The sequence below is a fragment of the Pelophylax lessonae genome, assembly GCF_965119305.1.
Source record: "Pelophylax lessonae genome assembly, chromosome: 2".
In the NCBI taxonomy this organism is placed as follows: domain Eukaryota; kingdom Metazoa; phylum Chordata; class Amphibia; order Anura; family Ranidae; genus Pelophylax; species Pelophylax lessonae.
Genome location: NC_138769.1, coordinates 121,519,506 through 121,536,834, shown reverse-complemented (window position 1 = coordinate 121,536,834; position 17,329 = coordinate 121,519,506). Strand labels below are relative to the sequence as shown.

The following is a 17,329-nucleotide window of genomic DNA, read 5'->3' as shown; positions in this document are numbered from 1 at the left end:
CTGATCTGTCCGCCGCAATGTCGCAGTCCCGCTACAAAACACTGATCGCCGCCATTACTAAGAAAAAAAATAAATAAATAAAAAGTCCACAAATCTATCACGTAGTTTGTAAACACTAAAACTTTTGCGCAAACCAATTAAAATACGACTTTTGGGATTTTTTTTTACCAAAAATATGTGGCAAAATACAAATTGGCCTAAACTGATAAAAAAATTTAATTTTTAAAAATTTTTTATTGGGAATGTTTTATAGCAGAAAGTAAATAAATATGGCGTTTTTTTCAAAATTGTTGCTTTTTTTGTTTACAGCGCAAAATCTAAAAACCGCAGAGGTGATCAAATACCACCAAAAGAAAGCTCTATTTGTGGGAAAAAAAGAACATCAATTGTATTTGGGTACAGCCTCGCACGACCACGCAATTTTCCGTTAAAGTAAAGTAGTGCCGAATTGCAAAAAATGGCCTGGTCATTAAAGTGGTGTTCCACCCATTTTAGTCACTTTAGATGTATGTAATCCCCTTTAAAACGACTTTTACCAATGGAAAGTTTTTTTTTTTTTTTTTTGCTAGTAAATACCTGATTTTCTGCTTTATTTATCCACTTCTCACTTCCGGGTCTGGTCGGCGATTACGTAATACGGCGATTCGCAGTGTGTGCTGGGATGTATCTCAGGGCATGAAATCTCGCATTATTACACAGGAGATGAGCTGTACTGCGTGTTCTGCACCGCCTCCGCCCCGCCTCCTCTCAGTGAGCTGTATGTATGTAGTGTATTGAGGCCGTGCTCCGCCCCGCCTCCTCTCAGTGAGCTGTATGTATGTAGTGTATTGAGGCCGTGCTCCGCCCCGCCTCCTCTCAGTGAGCTGTATGTATGTAGTGTATTGAGGCCGTGCTCCGCCCCGCCTCCTCTCAGTGAACGAGGACTGAAAGCATTATATCCTCACTGAGAGGAGGCGGGGCGGAGCACGGCCTCAATACACTACATACATACAGCTCACTGAGAGGAGGCGGGGCGGAGGCGGGGCAGAGCACGCAGTGCAGCTCATCTCCTGTGTAATAAAGCGAGATTTCATGCCATCCCAGCACACACTGCGAATTGCCAAATGAGGTAATCGCCGACCAGACCCGGAAGTGAGAAGAGGATAAATAAAGCAGAAAATCAGGTATTTACTAGCAAAAAAAAAAAAACTTTCCATTGGTAAAAGTCGTTTTAAAGGGGATTACATACATCTATGTAATCCAATTTATTAAAAATGGGTGGAACTCCACTTTAAGGGGGTAATACCTTCCGGGCTGAAGTGGTTAATTTAGTGGATATATTTTATTTTGCATGCCCAAGAGTCATTGATCCGGCATACGGGGACTATGCCTGTGATGTGGGCTGAGCTCAGTTTACATGCCACAGAAGACTGTGAGCAGGTAGGTAGGTGGATTTTATTGCAGACAAGATGTTGCATGTCTCATCTGTGATAAATAGCCTGCCTGCTTGTGTGTTTTTGTAAATTGCCTTCAGCTTGGTGACAGTCATCAGCAGAGGCATGCCTTGAATGTAACTGTTTTGAGAAATCTAAATTGGTTGGCCTAGTTTCGCTTTACACACAAGCCAAAAAATGTAATGAGGAATGCTGTACTGCTTGACACTATTAAATTAATTAGAAAAATCCAGAGGGTTTAATACTTTAAGAAAATGTTGCCTTTTTTGGTGGTGACACAACATCATGTAAAATGATTACAAATCAGCAGGAGAGTAAAATTCAAGAGATGATCCAGACAAATTGGCAACATGGGAAGGTAAAGAGAAACTTCACTCTCCCAATCAACATTGATTATTTGTATTTCTTATGCTGCTAGCGTTAGTAAATAGATAGTAAAGTATATCATATTTACATGTTTTAAACTTTTTTGTTTACATTTCTTCAGTTACTTCCTGGTTTCTTGCCTCGGCAATGACATCATCCTCCCTGGAGCGGAGGAGAGGAGGAGGGATTTTCACAGCTAAGCACACTCTCCTGCATGCATGCATGCTTGAGCTAAGGGCAGATGGATTCCAGGAAGTAAATGTTGCATGAATCATGTGCCCTTACTTAAGATGGCCACGGCCAGAAATGCAAGGGGATGTTTTTCAAAGTGATTTCTCAACAAAATAAAGCATGGAGAGGGGGAGTTTGCTTTGAACATTAAAAATGAATTAAATAGCGTTTTTGGTTTGTGGTGCTCAGATGCTGTGAAGATCCCCTTTAAAATGGAACTAAACTGCATTTGAGCACCACAAACTGAAAATGTTATTTCATTCATTTTTTATTTTCTGTGCAATATTTTGTTGCTAGATGAATTCTACATAAGGATTAAAAATAGTCAATGTTGTCTGAGAGAGTGAAGTTCCTCTTTAATAAACAAATTCAATTTCAAGAGGATCTGAACTTTGGTAGCTGTCTCCAAATGGGGTAAGCAAAGGGCAAGGGCAAGTCACAAATATTTCCAGTGGTCCCTCAGCAGCAGAACCTTTCCCTATGACTGACTTACAATGCCTTTGTTTTCCACTGTGTCTCCGGGTGTGTCTCCTTGTGAACTATTTAGTGTAAGGGCCTGCCTAATTGGATACAATAGAAATTTGTTTAATTTTGACCTCATATTATTATTATTATTATTATACAGGATTTATATAGCACCAACAGTTTGCGCAGCGCTTAAAAAAATGAAGGCAGACATTACAGTTACAATACAATTTGGAACAAGAGGAATCAGAGGGCCCTGCTCATTAGAGCTTACAATCTAAAAGGGATGGTCAATTGATACAGAAGGTAATAGCTGTGGGGGATGAGCTGATGGAGAAAGTGAAACAGTGTATTAGTTAGTAGTCGGATAGGCTTCTTTAAAGAGAAGGGTTTTCAGGGATCATCTAAAGATGGATAGATTAGGGGACAGTCGGACAGATTGGGGTAGAGAGTTCCAAAGAATGGAAGAAGCTCTGGAGAAATCCTGGAGGTGAGCATGGCAAGAGGTGACAAGGGAGCTAGAGAGCAGAAGGTCTTGGGAGGACCGAAGAGATATTCTTTGGTTGATATTTTGGGATAAAGGTCTGTGATGTAGCTGGGGACAGAGTTGTGGATGGCATTGTAAACTATTGTTAGCACTTTGAATTTTATTCGTTGGGTGAGTGGAAGCCAGTGAAGGGATTGGCAGAGAGGGGTGGAGGACACTGAACGGTTGGTAAGGTGGATAAGTCTTGCAGCAGCATTCATTATGGATTGAAGGGGGGATAATCTATGTAAAGGTAATCCAATGAGGAGGGAGTTGTAATAGTCGAGGCGAGAGATAACCAGGGTGTGAATTAAAAGCTTGGTTTTTGGTAACTCTAAAGGAAAATTGTGCCTTAGTGGCAATGTGTTTAGGCAGGACAAAACAAAAACAAAACACGTACTATTGTTTCTTGGCCCTACCACGGGCAAAAAGAACAAATCACACACACATGTGGTATCACTGTGTTTGTCAGTAGGAGAATTTATTTTGCAGGTCAAATCTCATGACAAGTCGTATCCTATTGCCCGCAATGGCACAAATTGGTGCGACGCCAACTTTGCGGTGCCGCACTGATTGGAAAAAGTAGTACATGCTCTGCTTTTGGCAATTTTGGGTGCGACTTGAATAGACATATGTGCATGAAGCTGCACAGATGTCTTCAAAGTCACACACCCGAAGTTGCACTGAAATGCAGCTTTGAAATCAAGCGATTTCAGATGAAGTTGCATGATTTCAAAGCCGCAGTCAATGTGAAGTGGGGGCTAACTGATAAACTACAGGGCAGTACCGCCTCTTCACAGTTTCTTTTAGATAGATAGATAGATAGATAGATAGATAGATAGATAGATAGATAGATAGATAGATAGATAGAACATTAATAAATGGATAGAAAATTAAAAGATAGATAGATTTGATTCACAAGGTACCCCATTTACACTGTATGGATGGTTTAATCAACTATCAACCCGTCCCCACCCCATGCCAAGGTCCTAGGTGTAATCCTGGGCTCTGAACTATCCTTTCGGCCCCACATCCAGTCTCTGTCCAAAGCTTCCCGCTTCAAGCTCCGCAAACATCTCCAAAATGCGCCCCTTTCCAACCAACGACACAACAAAGCTTCTAATCTCTCGTCTTGATTACTGCAGCTCCCTTCTCATTGGCTTACCTTTAAAAAGGCTATCCCCCCTTCAGTCCATCATGAACACTGTTGACAGGCTCATCCACCTTACAAACCACTCTGTGTCGGCTTCCCCTCTTTGCCAATCCCTCAATTGGCTGCCACTCAACCTACGAATTAAATTCAAGTTACTAACCATAACTTACAAAGCCATCCATAACCTGGCCCCAGCCACATCACTAACCTGGTCTCAAAATACCAACCAAATTATTACCTTCATTCCTCCCAGGACCTCCTGCTCCCGAGCTCCCTTGTCACCTCTTCCCATGCCCGCCTCCAAGACTTCTCCTAAGCCTCTCCCATCCTCTGGAATGCTCTACCCCAATCTGTCCAACTATCTCCTACTTTGTCCACTTTCAGACGATTCCTGAAAACACATCTCTTCAGAGAAACTTATCTGGCAGAAAATAACTGTCATTTTATTTTCTCCATCAGCCCTTCCCCCACAGTTATTATCTCTTGTATCTCTTGACCCTCCCTCTTAGATTGTAAGCGCTAACGTGCAGGGCCCTCTAATTCCTACTGTATTAAAATGTATTGTATTTGTACTGTCTACCCTCAAGCTTTAGAGCACTGCGTAAACTGTCGGCGCTATATAAATCCTGAATAATAATAACCACATAACGACCGCCCGCCGCAGTTTTACTGCGGCAGGCAGCAGCTCCTGGGCAAAGCGCCGTAGTACTACGTCGCTCGCTCAGGAGACTCTAGGGGGCGAACGTGCGCCGCCGGAGGTGCGCTCCCACCCCCGATCGTTCCCTGGGAAGTCAGTGTGTGTGACCGGCGGCTCAGATGGCCGCCGGCCCCTTACGATCTCCCGCAGCAGAGGGAGAAAGACAGATGGCTGATGTAAACACAGCCGTCTGTCATTCTCACTGAAGTATTCACAGAGGCTATGCGATCCTGCTGTATAGGATCGCATGTTTCTGTGATTACTTCACAAGCCACGCCCCCTGACAGCTAGAATCATGCCCCTAGGGACACACCTAACCCTTTGATCACTAGTAATGTTAACCCCTTCCCTGCCAGTGTCATTATTACAGTAACAGTGAATATTTTTAGCACTGATTACTGTAGTAATGTCACTGGTACCCCCAAAAGTGTCAAAAATGTCAGTCAGGGGTCCGATCTGTCCGCCGCAATGTCGCAGTCCCGCAAAAAAAATTGCAGATTATCGCCCTTACTAGTTAAAAACAATAAAAATGACATAAATCTTTCCCGTATTTAATAAACGCAATAACTTTTGCGCAAACCAATCAAAATACGCTTATTGAGATTTTTTTTTACCAAAAATATGTAGCAGAAAACAAATTGGCCTAAAATGTTAAAAAATTCGATTTTTACATTTTTTTTGGAGAATTTCATATAAAAAAATTTGAAAAATATTGTTATTTTTTCAAAATTGTCGCTTTTTTTTTGTTTATAGCGCAAAAAATAAAAATCGCCCAGGTGATCAAATACCACCAAAAGAAAGCTCTGTTTGTGGGGAAAAAAGGACGTCAATTTTGTTTGGGTACAGCATCGCACGACCGCGCAATTTTCCGTTAAAGTCACGCAGTGCCAAATCACAAAATAGGGCCTGGTCTTTGAGCAGCCGGGGCTAAAGTGGTTAATAATCTCTGCATATACAGTATACACACATCTGTATACATAGTGTTGTATATAGTTTATAGAATATATAGTAATTCCTTTAAAGCATCCACAATGTCGGTATCTCCTCCCCTGTGTCTCACTAATACTATTCCCTGTAGAGGGGATCCTGGTTGATGGGGATGGGGTAGAGGATTCCATGTCCCCGATGTCACTCTCCCTCCTGGAGGTCTTCTTCTGTGTTCTTTACTTCTGTGCATCTATCCTGTGTGATGCTCTCGGCCGCCTCTAGAGGGCGCAGGCTGAGTGCTGTAACTCCGAACACACACACAAGTTTACTTGGCTGAAAGTGACGCAAAGATGTCTTAAAGAGCCCTTTGGCAGTAGATTTATCTACAGATCAGACCATGTGAGGGGGGTTCGGTGTACAAAAGCTGTGTAGGATGCTGAGTCCTGCACTGAGCCGCGGAGAGCTCAGCAGACAGGTGTGAGGAGGGAATCCTGCTGAAGAAGAAAGACTTTGATACCTGCAGTCATTGCATGCTGCCAGACAACACAGGTAACTGCTCTGATGTGTCACCTCTGACATCTCTGTGCTCTTATCTCCTCTGTCTTCTTTTATTGTGCTATATACATATATATTGTTAATGTGTAACTCTCCATAGTGTCTGGCAGCAGCTACTAGCTCTTCTATGCAAGGAAATTCTCTGATCATCTGAGCTCAGTGGACTTTATAAAATATTACCCAACTTTCTGATGTCCTGCTGCTGACAATGTCTTCATAGAGCAATGTGTAAGGAACATGGCTTTTGTGTTTTATAACATAGCAAACAGTACAGGAACTCCAGGGACTTTTATTTAGCTACAATATTATTATTTTTACTTTTATTATTAACTATATCTATATAATTATTGGCTCTGTTATTAGAAAGTGAAGTTCTAGCTGTGTACTTGTTAGTAAATCAAATATGTGATCAGAACACAGAGGGATCACTGTATCCTTATTCTTCCATCCCAGTAATAATTAATTTTTGTGCTTCTTGGGGGGAAATTTATAAAGCTTTTAATGTGACTTTCACTAAACTTTCTCTGTCGGAGGATCTTTTAGATCTATGTGTGACCATAATCTATTCTAGAGAATGTTTGGTGAAAGTCACATTCACTGCTTTATAAATAAATGATTTATCTCCCTCTCTTCTGTTTGTAGAATAGAGAGAACTCAAGGGATTATTAATATTGGTTACACTATTTATTATTATTATTAGCTGTAATATTATTTTATGATATTATTGGTATTGGCTGTGTTATTGTTAAGTGATATTCTAGCCCTATGCTTGTGATAGTAAACCAAAAGTGTGATCAGAGCATAGAGGGATCACTGTATCCCTATTCTTCCATCCCGGCAACAGTTCATTCCTGTGTTTCTTGTGGGGGTTGGAATTTATAAGGCTTTGAATGTGACTTTCACCAAACTTTCTCTGTTGGAGGATCTTTTAGATCTATGTGTGACCATGATCTATTCTTCATTAGAGAATGTTTGGTGAAAGTCACATTCACTGCTTTATAAATAAATTATTTATCTCCCTCTCTTCTGTTTGTAGAAAAGAGAGAACTCCAGGGATTATCAATATGGGTTACACTATTTACTAATATTATTAGCTGTAATATTATTTTATAATATTATTGGTATTGGCTGTGTTAATGTAAAGTGATATTCTAGCCCTATGCTTGTGATAGTAAATCAAAAGTGTGATCAGAGCATAGAGGGATCACTGTATCCTTATTCTTCCATCCCAGTAAGAATTCATTTTTGTGTTTCTTGGGGGGAAATTTATAAAGATCACTGTATCCTTATTCTTCCATCCCAGTAATAATTCATTCCTGTGTTTCTTGGGGGGAAATTTAAAAACTTTGAATGTGACTTTCACCAAACTTTCTCTGTCGGAGGATCTTTTTAGATCTATGTGTGACCGTGATCGATTCTTCACTAACGAATGTTTGGTGAAAGGTACATTCACTGCTTTATAAATAAATTATTTATTTCCCTCTCTTCTGTTTGTAGAAGAGAGAGAACTCCAGGGAGTATTAATATTGGTTACACTATTTATTAATATTATTAGTTGTAACATTATTTTATAATATTATTGGTATTGACTGTGTTATTGTAAAGTGATATTCTAGCCCTATGCTTGTGATAGTAAATAAGGAGTGTGATTAGAACATCACTGTGAGGGATCACTGTATCCTTATTCTTTCATCTCAGTAACAATTTATTATGGCTCTATTCATAAAGTGGTATATGAGACTTTCACCAAATATTCTCTGATGGAGAATATTCCTGATCAATATGTTTTAAATAACAGTGATTGATTCCCCACCAGAGAATGTTTGGTGAAAGTCACATTCGTCACTTTATAAATAGATCATCCATTTCTCTTGTTTCTTTCTGTTATATTGAACAGACATGTAGCAATATGAGTGTTCAAGGAAACAGTTGTTTCAATGAAAGAACAGTATCTGGAAGAAATCCAAAGCCTTAAATTCAGTGAACACATGATCAGTTATGGTAGAAAATTCCCCAGAATTTTGCCAAATCAATTTTATCTATGTTAAAATTGAAGAGTCTAATCCAATCACATTGGGATTTTCACTGAAATGATCATTTTATTAACAGTCGCCTGTATGATTGATTTGTAGTTTATGGTACATGTATGGTTAGCATTACTCCAACTCGTCTCTCTCTCTCGGTTGCTGTCTCTTTTTCACCTCTTTCTGGCAGAGTTCACTTTCACCTTTTTATCTTCAATCTGCTTTCTGTGTTTTCTGTATTTATTTCTACTCTCTTTCTCAGAACTTTCCTGGTATCTGAGCATTACATTTTTATTAGCTAAAGTCCTAATGTCAACTGAGATGAGCGCTCTGATACTGTATATTAAGCAGCACAGGGGCTTAGTGGTTTCAATCCAGCAGCACTGGGGTCCTTGGTTTGAATCTCAGCCAGGACACTACCTGCATGGAGTTTGTGTGAGTTTCCTCCAGATACTGCAGTTTCCTCCCACATTGCTAACACATGTTGGCAGGTTCATTTGCAGTTGTCTAAATTGGCTACGGCAGGGTTGGACAAATCCCAAGAGTCAGCTAGCCAATGCTTCGTAAAAATTACAGCTGGTGCTCAACTTTTAATGTTTTCTAAAGTTGTTGTTATTGGAGCTGGCTCCAAAAAAATTCTGCTGACTCTTGAAATAGACACAGTGGGGGAGATTTACTAAAACTGGAGCATTTAGAATCTGATGCAGTTGTGCATGGTATCCAATCAGCTTCTAACTTCAGCTTGTTAAATAAGCTCTGGAAGTTAGTAACTATGCAGAGCTGCACTAGATTTTGCACTCTCCAGTGTTAGTAAATCAACCCCACTGACTCCTGAATATTGTAAAAATTGCACACCACTAGGCTTTACACATGTGTTGTCACTTTCTGCATGGGGGTCCCTAATCAAGCAATTGGGGAAAGTTAAGGAAAGACCTAGCGACCTACCTAATAAAAAATTGCCGAGAAAATATACTACGTAAAAAAAAGTGCATCAGGTATGGTGTCCAGAAAACTGGCTAAAAGAATCGCAGAGAGTTGTATATATTATATATAAATGGATATTTACATACATTCTTCTTCTTATCATTATTATTGTTAATAGTAGTAGTAGAAGTAGTAGTAGTAGTGTCATTGCAATGTTTTGTCTTTTATAGAAGTAGAACTGTTTGTGATGTTTAGTGTTCAGGAACCAACTAGATTCAGACTTGCTCTGCAGCGAGGGAATATTGATAGTTCTTATTTAGGACACTTTCTAATACCTTAGTGCTGTCTGAGATTTAAATATATAAAAAAGATTTCACTCACCAGTTCCTATTATCCTGTAAGCTGTTTCCACTTGCATGCCAGCTAAAAGGAACTTGTCAAGATAAAAATGAGAGCTGACTTGTTTTTGAAAGTTCAAGTCCCCAGACTGCCATCTTTTTCCTTCTTTCTTTACTTGGCGAAGCACTGGCATGAACCAAGCACGTGCATATGAGGTGCCAGAACCCTTTATGTACTTGCTCATTTTGTGTCTGTAACTAAGTAGTGAAGCAAGTGCAAGGATTGTGATCCAGGGACAGACACCTTCAAAAACAAGTCACCAGTGGCAGCTCCTAGATTTCTATTCTGATAGGTTCCATGTCTCATCAGAAGTTCCCCACAGCTGGATAAAAAAATAAGAAAAAAAAAGCTCAAATTCCCCAAAACTTTGTCTTGAGTTAAAAGCTGGGAATGTGGAGGGTGTTCATAAGTTGGCCCATATGAAATTTTAGAAGACAATTACACGTAATTTGAATTTATCTGCTTGCACTGTCTTCCAAAGCTATGATCTCCAGGTGTGAGCAGTGTAATGAAGGGAAGACTGGGGCTTTATCACTAATGTTATGTCATCACATGAGAATTAGACAGCGAGTCCAGAGCACAGCACATCTGCCTGAATGTTAGGAGAACAGATGCAATGTGCCATATTCCAGGATGTCGGGCACATTTTTATGTAATTCATTTATTACAGTGCTCTGGGTATTTCACTGTGATTAAAATGTTTAAACTCTGTAAGCTGAGTATTATCTGCACCAAAAATTAAAGCACTCATACTTAAAAAACTTTAGTATGAGCTTCTTCATTTTGTTATGTGGAAAACAGATGCTAATGGTCTTGGATTTACAAGATTTGACAATTTCTTCTAAAGATCCAAAGTCTTATTAACTTTGGTCAACTTAAAATTAAAGAAAAAGAATATAACGTCTTTGTTGTTTGGCATGTTGTATTCCTTCACTTGTATATGCTACTTTAGATTTTAAAGTGAGTATTTTCAAAAAGCAGAATTTAAGTTGCTAACATTTGTATTATAATCCACTTCAGTAATATGGTAGTTCTCCCCAAGTACATTCTCCTTCATTGATTAGTTTGGTGCAACGGATTGTCCCTGAAAACCAAAGAAATATGTATTTGAAGCCTTGTCATTGTCCGTGTTTACTATAAGAGTGGAGCAGCTGTTTTCCATTATACATAATACATGACACTTTTTCGAAGTCTTTTTAAACTGTTGTAATATGGAAAAACCCTTGAAATAACTTTCAGGTCTTAGGGAACCCCTGCTTCTAAATAAGACATCTACAGCTCACAGTACATAATGGGCCATACACACTATACAATTGTCTTTAGATTTTTTCCTTTAGATTTACCAAAACCATATAATATGAGGTCAAATCTAAACACTTTCAATTTGTATGCAATCAGGCCGGCTCTTGCACTACATGGTTGAAGGTAAATCTAAAGGAAATATAACAACAAAAGTTGTATAGTGTGTACAAGGCTTTAGTGTGAACAGTAAGTTGTAGATCTAAGAATGAATAAGAGAATAGGGAATGTGGTGTACTTAATGTATTTGATATCAAGGTCTGCTCTTTACAACAATATTATCATTAGTATTAATAATCACATTAAGCAAATAATAGTGATGGCCAACAAAGAATTTCAGAAATTGAAAATTGTAAGGCTCCCTAACATTGTCAATGGAAAAAAAAACTAGAACATTGCCACTTGTGGACAGTGAAAGGACCTAGTACACTGCAGGTCTATGGGGAGAATGCTCCTTAAAATTGGTGGTCAGGGGGAAAAATGACCCCATAAAGATATCTGAAAAAATCATTGGTGTCCATGATAGCTTATCTGAAAGGCAAAAAATTATCATTGCTCAAGGAATTCCTAAAAATCTCTGGAGGAACCCTGGCTGTTTTATAGGGTGTATATATATATATATATATATATATATATATATATATAAAACTCTTTACCTAAAGCTGGCCATACATTATAAAAGTTTCCTGTTCAATTTCCTTTAGATTTACCTTCAACTATGTAGAGCAAGTGTCTGCATGATTTCATACAAATTGAAAGTGTTTAGGATTAACTTCATATTGTTCATGGTTTTGGTAAATCTAAAAGGAAAGATGTATAATGTACGGCCAGCCTTTTACAATGCCGCTAAAATATTTTTGACTGTGGTGTCTCTACTAGAGAGTATTAAACTGATTTATGTATTTTTCAGATCTTGTAAATAAGAGATCAGGGAGTCATAGTTTAGAAATCAACCATATTCCCCTGCTAATGCTCAACTTTACTAAAAAAACATTATAATACCAAGATCTGTTGAGTAATGTGCACACACACAGACAAGTGAGTAAATAGAACCTAAGGGAATTGAATGATTTTTAGTCCCTTTGATAGCAGAAAGAATCCTTTTACTAGTGGAAAACTATCTCACTGATAGTGGAAATTGTATTAGCTGAATTCCACCCCAAAATTGTTTCAGATTTAGTGGACACCAGTCAGGTTGAATCACTTACTTCTTATATCCCCATAATTATTACCATTTATAGACTCCATTAATTAGATTCTAATAATTATGTCTTTTCCTTTCCCACAAGGCCCATAATGAGGATGTCATACTCTCACATTCGACTTCCCCAGTAATTTGTTTATTCTACATTATGCGGAATCCATTAAAGAGACATGAAATGCTTTTTTCACTTTGCATGGGTAGCAGCATTCGTCTTGAACATGGAATTGTGGTGGTCATGATCTCTAACATTTGGGTAAACCTTGTGAAGAAAAATTCAAAACCTAAATATGTATCAGGTAGAATTAGCCTTTAAAGATGATTTAATATAGGATTCGCTATGATACTATGGACATTTTTATTTTTGTTTAAAAATCGGGTACATAAGTGATCCCCAACTACTTTTGTGCTTTATTAGGTTTGCAGATACTTTTGATGTTCCTTAAAGCTACTTTTTGATGTTGCATGGCCTTGAAGTACATGTCTGATGAGCATAAATCCAGTGGTACAGTTACCTAACTGGAATAACTGACTTTTAGGGATATTCTGTGTTGTATTTCATACATAGCAGGGCTTACCAGGTATATGTATATGAATGTGTTTTAGAATCTAAAACACAGTGAATGATCTATGCATTGGCAAACAAACATAGGCAAGTGTCTTTAAAGTTTAATTTTTAGGATATATTCTGAAAAAAAATTATATTATAGTGTATGCAAAGGAATAATCTTATATCATAGGTAAAAAGGCGCTGGTAATCTTAATATATCACGTGTTATAAAAATTAATAGGTGATTTAAAGTGTAATATATGTGATTAAAAATTGCTACAAATATATATATGATCTACTATTGGTGCAATTAGCAAAGAAAAGTGCATACCAGTGCAATTTCAATTCAGAAGTGTTTGTGCTTCTCAAAGTAAATTAATCCACAAAGGTGTGGATCAGTGAACCAATAAATAGATATATAAAGAATTCCATACAAAAATCACATAAGAATATATAAAAATATAAATATATAAATGTGCTCCAAGTAGTGTTTAAAAGTCCAGGCAATAGCATGCAATCAAAATTGTGCTTGGTGGATTCTTATTAATCCCTTCACAGTGCTCCAGGTGCTGGGATGTGACAACCGTCAATTAAGAAGTGCTTGTGCTTCTCAAAGTAAATTAATCCACAAAGGTGTGGATCAGTGAACCAATAAATAAATATATAAAGAATTCCATACAAAAATCACATAAGGATATATAAAAAAATCACATAAGAATATATAAAAAAGTATAAATATATAAATGTGCTCCAAGTAGTGTTTAAAAGTCCAAGCAATAGCATGCAATCAAAATTGTGCTTGGTGAATTCTTATTAATCCATTCACAGTGCTCCAGGTGCTGGGATGTGACAACCGTGGCCTCTTACCAGCTAGCAGCAGGTCACAAGGACCCCCAACGCCTGTGATCCCTTTATTGGGTGGATCAGACCTCTCCTCGATTGCTTGGATCTCTGGCTCCTATATTACTCGAGTTGGACCATGTAGTCCCCCCATACACATAAAGATATAGAAGAACAAATAGCCTCCAATAGTGAAATACTGTTTTATTCTCCAAAAAACATACACTATAAGGTGACAATTAGCCTCTTACTATTTGTTGTGCCCTCCTGGGCACGTCGGCTTGCAGAAATGGTTGTACTGGGATGATGCCTTCAGCTGCAGGCATCAACCCGGTACCATTTTTTAGAGCCGGCGGTCTGCTTTCAGGAGATAAAAGCCGATGCAGCTCAGCAGCCACTCAGTCGTTATCCTAGCGAGCGGGAGGGGACGTCCCCTCCCCTTTCACCGCCTTCCGCGGCTCTGGCCGTGTCTCCAGTCCCACTGGGAGACCTGAGCGACCAGCCACCACGTCCGCCGGCTGGTTGGAGTTCCAAACAAAGCTGAATTCAGCTTTGATCGGGTCTCCAATGTAGTAACCCAGAAGCGACGTCACGTTTACGGCTGCTAACGGCACAGATTTTATAAAACAGGCAGTATTCAAAAATGCTGATTTCGATGGTCTTCCATAAAGAGTACCTGTCACTGCCTATTACTGTCACAAGGGATGTTTACATTCCTTGTGACAGCAAAAAAGTGATCAAATTTTTTTTTATTTTTTTTTTAAAGATCGGATCGGCTCCAGGCTAACCGAACACTTCGGTAAGCCCGAAGACGATCGGGAAGCAGCAGGAAGGGGGGCACCTTTCCCGCTGCCTCTAAAAGTGATCCCATGGCAAATCCACCACCGGGATCACTTTTATGTGAAAGAATTGCCCACTGTATATAAAAAAAAACAGAGTTATGGCAGCTAGCTACTGCCACACCCTTGGTATTTAACGTCAAACTAATGACATATATATACAGTGGGTGGTCCGGAAGTGGTTAAGATTTACAATACATATGTTGCGCAAACTGTGGGCCCTATATAAATCTTGTATAATAATAATATTTACATGCGTTACCGCATGCACTCTAAGGTTTGATATTTCTTGCGTTAGTATATATTGCTTTAGGAGAGCCTATTCGCTTAGAGTGGGCTGCCAATACACAGCAATGGAAGGAAAACTGAGTCTGCCTTGTAGTGCATTACAGCAGAAGTAGGTTTCAGGTTAGTGTATGTGTGTTTTCGGGTCCATTCGGTTTGATTTGCCTCCCAATGCACTGTGTGTTGCGGTAACATTTGGAGAAACTTCTTATATCTCAGGGACTTCAGCAGCAGGAGCTTTCTGCTATGCCCTGTACTGCCATCCTCTTTTACTGAAGTGTAGTCACAATTGAAATTCCATAATTGTTTATTGATTCTACATGACAGAGAATGAATCATCCATTTGGGAGTTCTGCCGGGGATATCTTATCTCTGGAATCCCCAACCAATATGAGAAGCCGGTGAGTTCTTCCATGCTTTCAGGAATGCAAAACCCAATTACCAGATCCAAGTGGAATTGACCTTTAAGTCCTATTATAAGTCCTAATATAGTCATTATAGTGATCATTAAAATAACAAAAATGTATTGCACTTGATAAGCTGATCTGTGACAAGTTGTGTGCCTTGTCTGTGTAAACAACTCATGTCTCATGTGGATCAGTCCTACATAAAGGAAGCCTGTAGTGGGGGGAATACAGTATGTAGACTTCTATAAACCAATGGCAGTGCATCAAAAAGCAATGCAAAATGTGTTTTTTTATGTTGGCAACAGGTAATAACAAGCCTTGGTCATGGGCTGGTAACCCGATCCACTCAAAACTCTAAATTTGAGGGCCAGTTCACATCATAGAAACGCAGTGATAAGGACCCGTGTGTTCCAGTGAGTTGTTGGTGCATTCCGGTGCGTTCCAGTGCGTTTATGATGCGTTTTACAGCATTCCAGTACAGTCCAGTGCAGGAAAAATACAGCATGTTCTACTTTTTTTTCTGGAACTGGAATGCACTGGAGCTGCAAGCACTAGTGTGAACTATGCCATTGGAAACCAAATAACCTACTTTCCATGTCTTTTTGCATGTGGTGTGAACTGGCCCTGAAAACGTATTTAAAAAACGCCCTTCAACACATATCAAAATACATGTGAACGCACATAGCGCACATTGACAAATAACAACACATCTGCCTAACACTTCAAAAAACTACCTTTACACACACTCATAGATCTAAATGGGCCCTAAAGGTATTATTGTCATGCACTACATAGAATTGACAATAATATAAAATAAATGTAATGTTGGTGAAAAAATTGTATTTGTACATTGTAAAAACTATGAACAGTGTTCAAATAACATTTTTTTTAGTACTTTTTATGTACAAAATGTACAAAAATGTTACAATTTGCACAATTTACTTGAATATCATAAAGAGTAAGAAAGATGTTAGGATGTAAACTGATGCAATGCACAAACTACGTAAATAGCCCAGGGCATTGAGCTTTAACCGGGGATGCCAACTGTTTGTAATTTTCACAGACAGCCTGTAAAGTAGAAGGAAATTAAGGCTGTATGCGTAGTCAGTAAAAATAATGTCCGTTAAAAAAAATGTCGGTCTGCTTGTCTCCTCTCTCCCTCAACTTTCACTGGTTCCTATGTATGTCAGTCTGTTGTAGAAGAGCCAGTTATTAAAGTACAAAGATGTAAACCCAGACAGAAAAATCTCATGTTTTTTACTATTAATGTAATTATACTTTTGATTTTTCAATGCACAGATTTATTTTATTATAATACCAAGGAATACTGCCATAGAGGTCATTGTTCAGTCATTTCTTGTTGTAGGGTGTCCCTGTCTCTGCAAATAAAAATTGCGGCCACCGGATTCCTTGAATGACCGGATTGCTCCTGGGCTCAGACAACTGTCCCTAACCACTGCTAACTGCTCTGTGTGCGGCTACATGTAAACAGCAGTCATTGCAGCAGCAAGAATCCAATGATACTTGCTGCAGGAATCCAGCATGCTGGAGCCACACAGCCATGTAAAGGAGGCATGATGTGCTAATGCGCACAGTGTATTAGCACATTATGCAGATTTACTGCGGTGTCAGCGTTCCAGTCTGTTACAGGAGCTTTGTCTTCTATTGCACGTTCAGACTCTTTGGCAACTTGATTTGGTGGGGCACGACGATGTCACTCCTGTGCACACGCACGGGAGTCACATCATCACGATAAGCAAAGTGCCATAAATGTAGGTTGAGTTGCGGGTGCATGGCTCAGTGTACACAAATGTAACAGGTGGGCAGAAGGATTTATGACAGAAGTGATCATCAGGGTCTCTTCTGTCATAAAAATTCTACCTGTCAGCAATTTTTACTTTTAGGCCTCATGCACACAGGGCGTTTGAAAAAACGAGCTGCAAAGCCAGTTCTGACGCCAGGAAAAAGCACGTGCTTTTATTATTTATTTCAGGTTCTTATATAGCGCTGTCAATTTACGCAGCGCTTTACATTTACATTGCACATTCACATCAGTCCCTGCCCTCAAGGAGCTTACAATCTAAGGTCCCTAACTCACATACATACACAGTAGGGCCAATTTCTTTTTTATACAGGATCCAATTAACCTACCAGCATGTCTTTGGAGTGTGGGAGGAAACCAGAGTTCCCGGAGGAAACCCACGCAGG

General features: G+C 39.1%; 1 protein-coding gene across 1 annotated transcript in view; it reads left to right on the top strand.

The window, feature by feature from the left end:
- The first annotated feature begins 6,167 nt into the window (after positions 1-6,167).
- SLC6A4 (solute carrier family 6 member 4) overlaps positions 6,168-17,329 on the top strand; it is a 163,923-nt gene continuing 152,761 nt past the window's right edge. The window contains exon 1 of the mRNA XM_082245100.1: positions 6,168-6,347. The gene's annotated coding sequence lies outside the window, so the exon portion shown is untranslated. The remainder of the gene's footprint in view (positions 6,348-17,329) is intronic.